Source organism: Hirundo rustica, chromosome 15, assembly GCF_015227805.2.
Source record: "Hirundo rustica isolate bHirRus1 chromosome 15, bHirRus1.pri.v3, whole genome shotgun sequence".
Lineage (NCBI taxonomy): Eukaryota > Metazoa > Chordata > Aves > Passeriformes > Hirundinidae > Hirundo > Hirundo rustica.
In genome coordinates this window covers 4,520,211-4,535,909 of record NC_053464.1, presented here as the reverse complement: position 1 = coordinate 4,535,909, position 15,699 = coordinate 4,520,211, and positions in this window count along the sequence as shown.

Genomic DNA, 15,699 nt, shown 5'->3' with positions numbered 1-15,699 from the left:
TGGAAATAAAACTCATGTAAGATAAGAGTTACATAGGCATTTGTAGTTAGATATTTAAAAGTCTATAAGCAGATTTAATGGTCCTGGCTTTTAGTAAGCATCCATCTGAAGGGTACCTTACTAGTTGAACGTTTAAACTGAGATTTCATAAACAAAGCAACCCTATTGAGCTGCTAGCTCCTACATTTCCTCCTTTCTCCCCATTAGATTTCTCTTGAAGTTTAGTACATCTTGACAATTCAATTGCTCTCAAAAATATTTATGCACAGTCTGACTTCTGCAGCAACGTGTATCTTTGTCATGTATCCTGTCTTGGACAAAATCCTCAGTTATAAAAACCTCACCAAACAACTACAACAGCTCCATTCCTTGGCCGTGATCAGAACCCTGTCAGAACTGGGTCAGAGGTGCTGACACAAAAGCAGAGAGCAAACTTCAGAAGGGAACCTGACACAAGCAACACTAAGAAGTCACCATTAGTAATGAAACAAATCAGGTCATTGAAGTTAAATGCTAGAAACCATATTCTGAATAATACAGACTGCAAGATGAACTTTTGGATCAGTTTTGACCCAACTCCAAAGATCTGCATTTGGAAGGGAGCAGAGGCTTGCCCCAGGTCACCACACGGTCTCAGAGCATTACAGAGCTGATCTGTGTCATTTGAAGACACGGGAATGCAATTGCTCAGTTTGACCTGCCAGCCCAATTGATATCAAAGGTATCAAGAAAAATAGAAAGGGGTGAACAGGAGAGCAAAGAAAAAATATGAAGAAATCAAAAGAAAAGCCTGGGAAAAACAAAATTAAAAAATCTAGCCATAGAAGATCTTTCTGCTCAGGTCATGAACTCGTGTCATATCCTCAATATAATTGACAACAGCTATCTGTTAACCTCATACAGAAATGAAACAGGAGGGATAGTCAATATTAATTGCTGAAATACAGCATTCCATTGCAGAAGTAAAGACTGTATAATAATTAAATGATACAACTGATGATAAACTGCATAGATATGTGGGGAGACATCAGGCCCTGAATTTTACCATCAGTTGTGGGAGTTTGTTAGGTAACCTTGGCAAGTCGCTTGCCCCTGATTGCTCCACAGATGCACACAAAAATTGGGAGTAACGTTTACAGATTTGGATACACAGCAGTGTGCAACTGATCCTCTACCCTCTGCTGTAGAAGTGCTGCTCAAACCCCCTTGTATTAGACAGTGACCAAGTAAGGACTCATGTGTACCATTACTCACAATTTTCACTAGTGTTGGGTTGCTCAGGAAGAATCAGGGATCCCTGGCAAAACCAGAGAGCTTGCAGGAATCTGTCTCGTGAGCGTGGGGTGAGCAGATGACAGAGACTCACGGGGCAGCACAGGGGCACTGCAGTCACTGGGCTCATCCTGAATCACTGGGCAATGATGACCTTTTTGACTGCTTTAAAAGAAGAAGGAGTAGCAAGACATTTTTTAAATACATGCTAGAACAGGTAAAAATAGAGGAGAAGAAAATCTGTGAATACTTCATAACTATAATATCAATTCATAAAAGTTCAGAATCTGTGAAAGTACCATGAGTTCCTATATAAAAAACTAAATGTTGGGCATTGTGATTTAGTCCACAGCATCTATTTGGCTCAATAATTATTCTCAAAATAAATGTTATCGAGATGTAATTGTTACTAAATGAAATTTCTTATTTTGTAATTGAGTTTTATGGAAAATAAACCCAGACATCTTAAAACTGTTCCAATTCATTAAAATTTTAAAAGAAGAAGTTGGACTTATAGCCAGCAAGGTACCTTTATGTTTTGTGAATTGGCTGAATTTTTCTGTTGTCACATGTTATAGCAAAATTTTGGTTTTAATATTAGTTGCTGATGAAAGCAGAATACTCCCAAATGCATCCCTCTTCCTCTCCACTAACTTGAGGACAGATCACATACTCTAGACTGATAACTAAATGTTGTTTTCAAGAACCAAGTTAAACAGTGATTTAGAATATACAGAGATGAAAGATTAGGACTCATTTTTTTTTTTTTTTTTAATGTTTCAGGGATCAGTAACACTACGAAGAACAACAGATTAATTATTCCTGTTATCTTGTTTGATTTCCCAAGAAAATGAAATGAATCCTTACTGAGGGATTATCATTGTGACAGGCAACACCAAAATCAAAAGCTCTGATGTATCACCAGTTTCAGCCCCCACAGTTGGGAGCTCTGAATGCAAAATGTTATATTTCCTGTGGGGGTTTCCCACACTGAATAGCCCCTATCAGGTAGAACAAATCTTTAAATTGCTAAACTACCTTAGGTGATGAGTGCACAGAGATGGATATAAATAAACTACCATGGCTTCAATATTCACTTTTATCTTTCACAGAGCCGGACTTATTATACAAATATGTGATCATACAATGCATCTTACACTTTTTAGCTGCACACGATGTTCTGATAATAGTTATTTACATAATTATTCTTTCTGCAGGGAAAGTATGGAGCACTATGAAAAACACTCTGGGAAAGTCATTAGACAATTAGTCATACAACACTCTGGAGCTAAATCCATACATCTGTGCAAATAAGTAACTTCCTCCATGTACTTCTGTGAAGGAAGGTTATCCTGAGTTATCAATTTTAAACTCAAATTTCCCTAGGTGTACAGGGAATAAATATGGAATTTCATAGAACTTACAATTCAATTTTGCATTGCCATTAGAAACACCATCACCACTCTCTCAGGGTTTTTTTTTTCTTTTTCTACTGTCCTTCCTGCTAATATGCTTCTCAAGAAGTAGAAGAGAATGTCAAGTCCATTTCTCAGAGTTCAGCCTTGGAGTACTTCAGATGAATGAACATTATGTTAGCAGTACAACTTTGGGGTTTGCTTTTTTGTTCTCTTGATTCTAAACAACTTTAATTCTTGAAAGACTGAAGCAATTTCACACACCAAGAAAAAGACATGTGGGTGATCCACATACATGATGAAGTAATACATCCACATTGTACTGGATTATGCACATCTTTAAGACAGACCAAAGTGAGTTTACTCGTATAATGACTGTTTGGAGGACAAAGATTAAAAAAAAAAAGATATTGTTTGCTGCAAGGCAGCGATGAGGATCACCATTGTGGCCCACTGCATAAGATTGCTTTTTAAATGGCAGTTCAGGGCAGATAAAAGACCTGGAACTCTGTAGCTACTGTGTAATACCTCCTTTTCTGAGTCCTCCTCCTCCCCAATAACAGTGAGTGCATGGGGCCTACATTATTTATAAGTTCACAATTATTTCTTACAAAGAAGGATGAGTCAAGAAATTCACGTTCCCATAATCATTAAAGGATTTCCCCAGAGAATTCCAGTGAGATGAACAGGCCCACTTAGCTGCAAAGGAGCCACTTATGCAATCCAGGACCTGGGCAGCCTGCCCTGGGAAATAAACCCCATGGACGCAGACTGAAGCTGCTGCAAATCCTGCAGGGCTGTTGGGCTGGGACCTCATCAGACCTGGTGGTGCTGTGCAGCCCCAATGACCTCCTCACTCTCCCATAATGGCCTGTCCTGCTTTATCAGCTGGAGTCATCCTTCTGGGAAAAGCTGTCTCTCATTTTCTCCACATCCACCTGGGGCCCCAGGCTTTGCTGCTGTCTCTAGAGAGTAGTGGAATAGAGATCAAAACAACAGGGGTTCAGGATGTGTGTCCTGATTTGGAGGCAACAAGCAGAAGCTCTTCCTCAGGCTTACAACAAACAGGTGGAAAATACATCTCGAAATGGTCCGTGAACATAATACTTAGCTTTAAATAAACGTTGATGCTGCTAATAACTAAATATCATTGCCCTGAGCCAGCAGGTTTGGATACAGTTCCGTATATTCTTTACAGTTATTTGCCCCCTAGTTGTGCTTGTTTTCTTTTGAAGAATAATTAAGATTTAATGGCATATTTTCACAGGTTTTTTCTGCTTGCTTTCTTGCTGCCTACTGTGCTGATTGCTTGTGTCTGATCCCGGTCATTATAAGAACTGTACAGTAATTGCCTATCTGGTGACTCGTTAATGAAGGTCCCCAGAGAGATGAGAAGCTGTTCTTTTGAAGTTCATCATGCCTGCTGTTGGCCTTCTAGTTTAATCTATACATTCACGACACCTTATTCAATTATTGGAAACTCCTTTTTTTCTAAGGATATAGACACCTTGTAAACAAGGTCCTTTATCTCTGCTAACAGCAAGGCTTACCTCTGATAAATCAAAGCGGTTTACACACCAGACACATTCTTTTCATCTTGGAAAAGCCAGGATGGTTAAAAAAAGAAAAGAAACCCAAAACATTCTGCTACAAACAGGTGTTTTGAATCAGGGAATTACCTTCAAAATGTAGCATTACAAACATCTAAAATTCAGCAACATATTGTAACAAAGAGTTCTGCTCATCAACACACATTTTCCAATTCTCAAGAGTTGGGGTTTGTTTTTTTTTTTTTTTTTTAAACTGAGCATTGTAAGAGAAAGAATCACATTTTAGAATTTTCTGTGAAAGAAAAGTTTGAAATTGCTTAAGGAACAATTGTTACATTTGGCAGCAAGCCACCCAAACACTTCTAGCTATGTATTTTCAGGCATCCAACCTGTTTGTGCAGACAGAAACACAAACCATAACTTATGCTTTGTTCTCCCCTAGCCCCATCTAGGAATGCTACATCCCCCAAACATTTATCTGTTCCCCTGCACCAGCTGTAACCTAAGGGGTCTGCAGACCATCTCACCAGGTACCTGTTGAACAGATTTTTGAGAGCCCTACCCTCATTTCACCAGGAGCTTAGCAAAACATTTTGCAGTATACTCTGGTTTTGACAAATGAACCTGCCAGGGAAAGGATTGTTTCAACCGAACATTCCTGCGACTGTAGCACTGGAAACACTCAGCATCAGTTCAGATAATTAGATTTTTGTAGGGTTTGTTTGTGTGGTGGATGGCAGTAGCAGAGGTGGAGGGCAGCTCTTTGCCTTCGGTGAAGGGCACGCTGAAGGTGATTAACTGCTTTGGGTTTATTATCTGTGTTCTTCACTCGATTGTTTTGCCGCAGTTGTGCTCTCCTTACAGGAGAGCTATCAGCCTGCATGGGGGCCCACTGTTTGTATTTGAGGATGCTTCATTTTCTCAATTACTTTACACAGAATTTAACAGGAAAGGAACCTGCTGTGAGCAGAAGGAAGTCTCCAGAATTAGGTCTCAGAGCAAGGAGCTCTTACCTCCAAACAAGTGCAAACACATCCTCTGGAAGCCTCAGTCACTTGAAAGATCCAAGCAAAAAATTTTCTCTGGGTGCTCTCTAAGGAAAGCAGAGGAAAAGATGGATCCCTTCTGGTTTGAGGTTAATGGCAATGGTAAACAAGCACAAGGGGACTGATGTCAAGCTAAGCAATCAAGCTGTTGGAAGTTAGACAAATTCTGCATAAAAAGCAATTATGAGCAGATGGATATGGGAGAACTTAACAGCTCCACAACAAACGTGAGGTAGCCCGAAACACCTCAAGATGATACTGCAGCCTCCTTGGCACCTGTGGGACTGTGGCTGTCTAGTCTGGAGAAGAGGAGGCTCAGAGGACACCTCAGAGCTCTCTAGAGCTGCCTGAAAGAGGGTCAGAGAGAGGTGAGGTTGCTCTCTTCTCCCAGGGAATAAGAGGCAGGATAAGCCTCCCTCAGGCTGTGCCAGGGGAGGTAAAGGGTGGAAATCAGGAAAAATTCTTTCACTGAAAGGGTTGTCAAACCCTGGAAGGGGCTGCCCAGGGAAGTGGTGATGCCCCCATCCTTGGAGTTGTCCAAGGACTGATTAGATATGGCACTCAGTGCTCTGGGCTGGGTGGCAAGGTGGGGATAGGGCACAGGCTGCACTTAATGACGTTGGAGGTCTTTTCCAGCCTTAATGATTCCATGATTCTCTTCTATGAATCTATCCTCATGCAGCCTAAAATTTTGCTGAGCACCAGCCTAACCGTTCTTCTCAGCAGAACACAAGAAATCCCACTTCAAAATTCAAGCAACAGCAACCTTACATTACTTTACAGTCTGATTTTCCTTCCAGACACCAAAGAGAAGGTTGTACAAAGCCATTTATGTCTCTTTTGTAGGTCAGGAGGAACAAACAGGAATGGGATATCCTCTCTGATTCAAGGCTGCTCTTCGTGACTCCTTGCTTGTACAAACCAAGTGTGGAAAAGCAAAATGCCACCCCCTCGCCCTACAGAAAACTCTCTCGAGTTCTCTTTTCCTCACCACCTCGTGCTCTTGCAAACTACACACAGGACTGAGCAGCATTAAATAAAGATAAGCTTTAGCACTTTTTCTAGGATGGTGCACAAGTGAGGAAGCCAGTGGGTCTGCCCATAAACTCTGCAATTTTAACATCTCACAAGTGTCATCGCTCCCTGCAGCCACAACTCCTGCTTCTCTGCTTCCTTTTCTGGCCTTGTATTCAACCAAAGTAAATTGGCAGTAAAACACCATTGTTCTCATAAAATGTAGGCTTCTATTGCCAATTCTTTGCATTTTTGACACTGGAGCAGAACTCTCTCAAATATTTGAAATCCATACCATTTAATAAAAAATGTCTACTGCCCAATTTTCACCCAGCACCTCTTCAATATTTTACAATGTTAAGCAAGCTCCAGGGTTACTGATACTTTCTGGATTCACATATTAACTTTTTTCCGAGTAAAATTAACGTCATGTTAGCAGGAGATCAAATTCAAAGAGCCTTGTGCAGAGAGACCTACCAGTCAGCATGGGAAAGCTGAGGGTTTGTAACTTTTATTTGCAGCCACGCAACGTCAGCCCCTCCCTTCATCATTCCTGTTCTCTTCTCCCTCGAACGTGACATTGCAAACCACAGCTCTCCCAAATTAGAGGCAGGAATCCAGGTACCCACACTTCTCCTGGCATCCTTGGCTTCTGCCACTCCTTCTGCCCCAGCTGCACTTCAGTTCACCCTGGCAGAAAAGATCCCACACTGGGAATGTCAGACACCACCCAGGACAGGTCTCTCGTTACCCAGGGGTTTGGCAGCCTTCATCACTCAGTGCCGGCCTTTTTATCCAAAAACGGTGCAAAGCTGACGGGAAGTTTTCTCCAGTAAACAGAACATGAACTGTCAAAGGGACTTAAAACTAAGTTCACCTTTTTAATAGTTAACCAGAAAATTATGAGAAAATGTAAAAGCAGCTTTAATTGAGACATTTGTTCACAGCAAATTAACGATTCCACTGAGATTGCTTTGGAGGTATTTTAGCTTGGTATGAATGAAAATATCTTTACCTCATTCACCCTTACAGTATTCTCCATGCAAAAAGCTGACGTTAGGTGGATTTAAAAAAGGCAAAGGAAAATAATAAGAAAGACCAACCTAAACTTCAAACACACAGCATTTATATGGCTAATGAACAATAACAATAGACACTTACTGGTTCTCATGTCATTAAAGTACTAACAGAATATAAATTAGTAGATATTGCAATTAAGATTAAGTAATGAGAAGGCTAAAAACTGTTCCTGGTGGCTTCTCAATTAAATGGGGAATGAACAAAAGCAAAGCAAATCATACCCATGGCAGTTGTGGTGCATGATTTTCCACATCTGAAAGTTTTATTTGCAGAGATTGGAGATAAATTAGTCTAGGAAAAAATTAAAAATAATATTTGTGCAAACACAAAATTGAAGATTTGTTATATTAAGCAGTCTGTAGCCTTGCAACACAAGTTAAACCTGGGTTAAAATAAAATGCGGTTGAAATAGAATGAGATTGCAGGATGAACGGAATTGCTGTAGCCATTGCCAAGCACGTCTTGAACACAGGGCAAATAAGGGGTCATATAACACTGGGAAAAAGGAATTAAATTCAGTGATAGCATGGCAGAACTTCCACTGGGGCATCAGACACTGTCATTGCACAGCCCAGGAAAACTGCTACTCACAAAGAAATCTGATGCCAAGTAAAGAATGTAGTGAAGAGCTAAATCAAAGTAATAGCGCGATCCGCAGCTCCATTCCTACAATGGGGTTGAAGAAGACAAAAACTTATTCCTCACCACACTCCTTATATCGATTTCTTATTCAATATGTGACTTTCATCCCTCAAAACTAGGTTCACAGGAAAAAGATGCAAACTACAACAGTGTCTTAAGAAAGGCTGCCTGATGTCTTCGGTTTCGTGGTGTGCCCTTTTGTATGCTCATGTGAAAGGATGTTATTTTGCTCTCTGAGACAAAGGATAATTTCCCCAAAGAGGATGGAATGTGACACGGCCCTTTCCATGCTTCACTACAAGGCCTTCTGAGAATAACGAGTGTTCTTATGCTTGTGTTATCATAAGAGCAAGAGATGAGGGTTTCTCAGGTTGGAATCAAATAGAAGTGAAACTACTCCAGCTGATGGTTTGGTCAAGTTTGCCATTCCTGTGTTTCAGTATAAAATTATTTTTTGTTCAGATCCTAAGGGTAACATCAAGACGAAGATTTTTTATCTCTTCCTAGGGTATATAGATGTATAATGAGCACTTGATGATTCATCTAGGGTATAAAACTTCATCTGAGAGCCTGGTGTTATTATTCAAGCCCATTTCGCAGTCAGACAGCTCCCACTCCTCTATAAAGTATTTTTTTTTCACTCATGAAAAACAAGGCCTTGGAGGCAAGTCAGGGGATACACAGTGACATATTGAATTTACTGGATTTGTCTGGAACAATATGCAGAAATATTTCAGTGATGCAAGACTGTATCCAGAAATAACTCAAAAACATGGTGAAAGACTCTGCCAACAGATTGCTGAAATCCCCAGTGGTCTGAATGGGAGTTTACTAGAGAGAATTCCTAAAGGATTGCAGTTCCAAGTAGAATTGAGCCAAATAAAAATAAAATCAGGGAATCTAAAATATCACTGCATAAAAGAATCATCTAATATTGCAAGGGAGCAACACTTGGTCAGTGTTCTTAGTTTTACAATTTCAAATGTTGAATTTCTTTAAAGTGATTCATTTCCCCCTCCTTTCTTTCCCTTGACTCACTTTTCAAGTGGGAATTCATGTTAAATATATGCTCTTCAGGCCAGGAGTGGAGACAAGGTACCAATGTGTGACCCAAAATGCAGACAGCCAGATGAGCCATCAGGGGCTGAAATTCTCCTTTTCCCTTCCTTATCTGTTTGCTGATCTTGATTTCCTAATGCCTCTCCTTGCTCCGATTTGCTCAGTAGATGCAGCCAGAAGCAGAAACAAAGAGATTGTGTCCAGCCAGGGAGAAGCTGCAGAGCTGCACCTCAGTCCTGGAAGTGCAGCCCCTCTTCCCAAACCTGGGGCTGTACTGGGATCACAGCCCCCAGTCCCAAACCTGGGGCTGTACTGGGATCACAGCCCCCAGTCCCAAACCTGGGGCTGTACTGGGATCACAGCCCCCAGTCCCAAACCTGGGGCTGTACTGGGATCACAGCCCCCAGTCCCAAACCTGGAGCTGTACTGGGATCACAGCCCCCAGTCCCAAACCTGGAGCTGTACTGGGATCACAGCCCCTCTTCCCAAACCTGGAGCTGTACTGGGATCACAGCCCCCAGTCCCAAACCTGGAGCTGTACTGGGATCACAGCCCCCAGTCCCAAACCTGGGGCTGTACTGGGATCACAGCCCCCAGTCCCAAACCTGGAGCTGTACTGGGATCACAGCCCCCGAGTCCCAAACCTGGAGCTGTACTGGGATCACAGCCCACAGTCCCAAACCTGGAGCTGTACTGGGATCACAGCCCCCAGTCCCAAACCTGGAGCTGTACTGGGATCACAGCCCCCGAGTCCCAAACCTGGAGCTGTACTGGGATCACAGCCCCCAGTCCCAAACCTGGAGCTGTACTGGGATCACAGCCCCCAGTCCCAAACCTGGAGCTGTACTGGGATCACAGCCCACAGTCACCTCTGAATGCAGCTCAGTTCTAAGAGAAGCTTGAGGGAAAATTTGTTTTCCCCAAATTAACTCTTTCTTTACAAAAAGAAAGCTGAACTGCCAGCTTCAACCATGTGCAAGTCCACAAGTCCAGCAGGAGTGAATCACACCTTGGATACTTCACTACTTGCCAAAAAAGTCTTTGGAGTAGCTAATATTGCGTAACAAGGTTAAACTTGTCACCTTCCTCTCCTTTCTGTGACACTGCAGCATCATCAATAGAAACAGAAAACTACTCCCGGCCCATGCTGCACCCAAATTAAATCACACAAAATTTTAAACATGAGTCAAAATTCTAATGCAAAGCTTGTTCTTCTTACAGGAACAGGTGAGGTCAGTTGTGTCCTGGTTCAGGTCGCCTTAGAGAAAGGTTTTCTGTTGTATTTGGCTTTCTCCTTCCCTCTTCCACACACACTCTTCCTGCTGCTCTTTGAGGAAGGCTCAATTCAGGTAGGGAAGGTAGGGAAATCCTGCCCTCTTAAGATGTACTCAGACTTTCACATCAATTAAACTAATTGGCAGCAAGTGCCACATGTACTTTATTCGTAACTGCAAACACCCTGTGATTATACCAAATCCCTTCAGAAAACAAGATTGTTATTTTTATAAGGCTCTGAAATAAATATTTAAAAAGAAAAACAGGAGTCTGTGCAAGCATATTTCACTGTATTACTTCCAAAGGTCAAAGTAGCCAAACAAATAACCTTCCCCTAATAAGCTGATCTGTTTCAAAAACATAAACTAACATTTTTATTTAGTAACCATGATGTGCTCTTTTTCACCAATTTGCACCTTTAGTAAAGTCGTGTTTCAGTCAGCCCCCAGCCCCACAAAATCTCTCAATATTAAATTTTAGGGGTTTTAACTTGCACAGGGAACGTAGCATTATTTAATGATCTTTATTATATTTTTAATTAAAAGGCTGACAGCTAAAGTGAGGGGATCAATATCGCCCACGTGTGAGCCCATTGTGAAGTGTAGGGCTGCACCAGAAACTCAGACTGGAGGGGCTCAGAGGAGAAGCCTGAAAGAGACTTAAATCAGTGCCCAGAGGCAGAGCCTGCCAAAGGCCAAGAGTCCTGCAGCCATCACTGACAACCCCCAGGGAGCAGGATGCAGGAGGAGCACCTGTGCAGCCGCTGCGCTTCCCGGGGCCACAGACATCCCCAGGGATCTAATCCACCAGGGGACATTTTCATCCTCTTCCCACCACTGCTGGTACTGATTTGGCTTCACTCAGGCTCTCAGCAGCAATTCAAACATCACTCTGATTTAGAAGCATTTTTTACTCCATGGAATTAAACTGGTGCCCCATCTGGGAGAGGATTCCCAAGGTGACTGGCATTAGAAAGGCTGCACATTGCAGGACAGAAAGGTGAGGCTGCCTCAGGAGACATGGAGGGCAAGAATCGGGTAAGCAAAGGCAGTGCTGATGGCACATTATTCCTCCCAAGCACCAAACCTGGGCCAGGACTCCTGTGACAGCAAACAGACTAGAAAGAGGCACAATGCTTTTCCTGAAGTACAGCCTCCAAGGAAGCTGTTATCTGAAGCATCTATCCCTGCTTTTATATATAACTCCTCCACATGCCTGAAACAGCCAGTGTTGCTTGCTTAGAGTCTCGGGAAAGAAGAAGGAATTATTTCCAAAGAGAGATCACTGCACTCCAATACAAACAGCTGCTGTAACTGGTTCTGTGCAGAGCCTGAATGGAAGCAGAGAGAGAGTGGGAATAGTCAGCCCTCAATTTCCAAGCTGGCAATTCACACTAAATCACACTGCTCTGCCTTCAGACATCCCTTCTGAGCCTCCACAGTTCTACCACAGATATCTGGAGTATATGGGAAAAGTGATCTAGTGGCTTTGTTTGCCTCTTTTCATCTCTACTAACCTAAAGGTATTCTCAGGAAGAGCAGTTTGGTGTCAGACACATCTAAGTCCTTTTCATCTCACTGCACTCTCAGAAGCCAGGAAGGTTTGACAGGGCTCGCTCTAATTTTGCTGGACGGTGTCATCCACTTGATAAGGACATCACACAAACTTCCATTCTCAACGTGCAATGCCACAGCTTTGGGCAGGGAGACCATGCTGATTATAAAAACCTGGGAGTTTTCATAAATGCAAGTTTTCAGATATCCTACACCTAGGGTAAATTTATTTTAGTGCTACAGACATTGAAAGAGAGGAGCCATTGAAGATATCCCCTACCAAGTTTTTAAAGAAAGTAGCCTGTATTTTTATTTGGTACCGAGCCATGGGTGAGGAGGAGAGCAGACATGTAACACTGAGGACACCACCCAGGAGAAGCCCTTTGGGAGGCTCAGCTGGAGAAATGTCTGCTCCACTCAGATCTGGCTGCCCCTGTCTCCAAAACACTCAGCCCTGTGAAAGCATTTCTGCGTGTACAAAAGCAAAATGTTCAGACTGACAGCAGTCACTGGAAGATGTCAGGATTCCCCCTCTGACACACTTGAGTCCACAATACTCCCCCCCTTACACCATCCTTTGACATTTTTAGCTGAGCAGGTTTCAGCCACCACTGAGAGAAACAATTAATGCAGAGGAACACATCACAAAGGTTCAGTGTACGTGAGTGGTTCATGGGATGATCCTCTCAATATGATATTCTGTGCTAGATGAAAACTTAGGAGGTTGCTCGTTCAAAGAACACTACACACAGGGTGAGCATCTACTACAACTTCTGAGCTTGACCTTCCTCTGAATATTTGTATCACTATGCCATTGCAAAAGAGTCCTTCTAAGGTAACGAAGATTCATGAAAAGGTATTTCAAAGAACTTTGAGATTGCAATCACTTCAGCCCTTACTTCTTTAGCAAAATAACAACACAAAATTAAATGAAATTATTAACTTTAGTTTGAACCTATCATATGAAGAAAAGTAATGGGAGCTCAGGCATTCAAGAGAATTAAAAAGAACAGTAAGAAGAAAAACTTCTATGGTTTTTGCTAGAATAGCAACAGTCTGCTTCAATCTAAATAAATTTGAAAGGGAATGCCCTGAGATACTGTGTGGAAGAGTCAACACAAAAAATAGGAAACTTGATTTTTCTACTTCCTCTTATGAAAAAGTCATCTCTGCTGGGCAGAGCAGCAAATACCCACTTTCTGTCCCCAGTGGCCAGGATTTATCCCTTAGGATGCAGCCCTGGGAAAGCAAATATTGCTTCAACATCCCTGACAACCACAGGGAATAGATAAAAGTGTAACTGCAACTTAGAGGGAATTAGAATAAAACAGGTTAGAGGGCAGTATGAAATCCCACTGACAACTCACCTAACTTCTTTTCAAGAGATCCAACTTAGAGGATTTTTGATGATTTTGTTTACTGGTCTTGGGGTGGGTTTTTCTGGGGGGGATGACAATTCTGAGTGATAATTACGCGTGTTCTCATTCCACTGGAAGCAAAAAAAGTAAATTACAACTTATAGCTCACAACTCAAAGGGTTTTTAAATATTAATCATTTGCATATATATATAAATAACAATTTTAATGATGAAAGTATCATGAGCAACAATGAATGAGATCCAATTATAAATGATGGCAAGCATTCAAGGGACATTTTTCCTGTAATTAAGAGATGATGGTGGAAGAAAAGCAGCCTTCAGAAATTCAGGCCTTTTGCACAATGAAGTTCAAGCAATTTAGATTTGTTCTTGTTAAAGGATTGTCTTCCATTGTTTGCCATATTAAATTTAATTTTTTTTTCCTGTCTAGGGAGTTTCACCCTTCATTTTTTTTCCTGAAGGGTCTGTATAGATACAGTTTTTGCAGTGGCAGTATTTAATTAGAATTTCTCCATAAAGAAACTCTTCTTTTTATTTTAATGGACTATTAGGAGACAACCTACCAATGAAACATCTTGGCTCTGGAACAAGCTCACAAGTAAAGTATCAAATGCCTTAACACCAAAGACATTTAAAAGTCGACTGTAGAAAATCAAAGAGAATTTTCCATAAGAAAACCAACCTGCCTCAGTGAGAGATTATATGAGACCAGAAACTTAACAGTCCACCATGTTTCTCTGATTTCTATATCCCCTCTCGTCTGAAACATGTAGGACATGTCAGTAAATCACGTGCCTCTCCAGCCAGCCTCTGTGAACAAGAATAACTCCTTCTCCCTGTTCCATATGCGGCCCCTTCCTGGTACTCATGTCTGAAAACAGTGTTTGTATATCCTCTGAGGAAAGTTTATTGCAGAGAGGCAGCCACAATGAACAAAAATGTCAAGTCTTAATGACAAGGAATTTATTCAAAAGATACTGATCTTTGTGTATAGGAGTGTATGCATGACTTAGATTATAGGAATTCAACCGTGAAGCAAAGAGGTTCTTGGAAAAAAAACCAACAAAACGTGATTGCATGAAAAGGCCATTTATTGAGTATATCCTTCTCAATTCTCTCAGCTTTTCAGGCTTGTTATTTTCTGGAATTTTTAATTAAAAGATAATACCAAAAGATCTTTGGGTTTTAATTTAAATTCTCTATTTGCCTGCTTCCTCCAGTAGTGTTTAGCCTTTCCCATCAAATATCTCTCAACTGTCAGTGAAAGACACCAATGTACCCAACAGGAAGAGTGAAATGCCTTTCTCTGTCTCCCTCTTCTCTCATTCTGTGACCAGCACACCAGCCTGTCAGATCTGAAGAGAAATTTATGCATTTCCATCGTGGAGGAGATGGGGACGTTGGGTTGTGGATTGACCACCTCAATGAATGGAGGCTGAAGGTTCTCTGGGACATTCTCACACAATACAGGCAGTTTTGCAACATTTGCAGGAGAATGAAGACATATTAACAGAATAAACCAATCCAAACCCGCAAAAATCCCATAAAACCTACAAAAAAATCTTGCACAGCCCTGGACCCAAGCTTTTAATCCAGAACTTGCCTGGTAACTGAAATTATTTTAACACCAGATATCTAGCTAGCTTATAGCCTTTTAAATATCTTACTCATCTCTGTACTTCCTAAGAGGTAATAGAAAAAATGAAATAGGTAATAGAAAAAAATGAGATAGGCATATATTCATTTCTATGACTTCCCCTTAAATGTTAATATTTTAGTTTGCATTTTAAAGAGAATCAAAACACCATTTAGCAAAGATGAAGGCACAAAACTTCGCAAAAAAAAAAAAAAAAAAAAAAAAAAAGGCAGATTAGTCAGTGAAGATTAAAATTGCTTCAACTCCAATACTGTAATTTAAGGCAGAACACGGTGCAGACAAAATGCTTCTTCTATGAGTTTATTTCCTCTCTCTCTCCGTCCATCTTCCCCTTGCAAGTTGTTACTTCATTTCACCGAGAAGGCTGAAATCAATATAATGAGTAGAAAAGCACGCAAATTAGAGAAGTGTGTGTCAAGTGGCAGCATAAAAAGAGCAAGTGAGAATTCTGTTCCAGCAGAAAATCTCCAAAAAGTCTTACACACCATCAACGTGGATTCATTTCCATAAGAAACAAATTGGCAGTTGATGCTGATGAAGGCTGCCCTACACTTTACTGCTAATAAGCGACACCAGGGGCCTTATTACAAAGTATTTCTAAACATAAGAAATTCAGTAATGGGGCCCCCAAGGGCCACGTCCACAAACTGCAGCCCTGCTCCGTGCCCATGTGCACAATCACTGGTTTCCAAGGCAACTAACCCGAGCGCAGAAGCCGTGCGAGACACTCGTGTAGGGAAGTCGGGCAAAGCCTCCT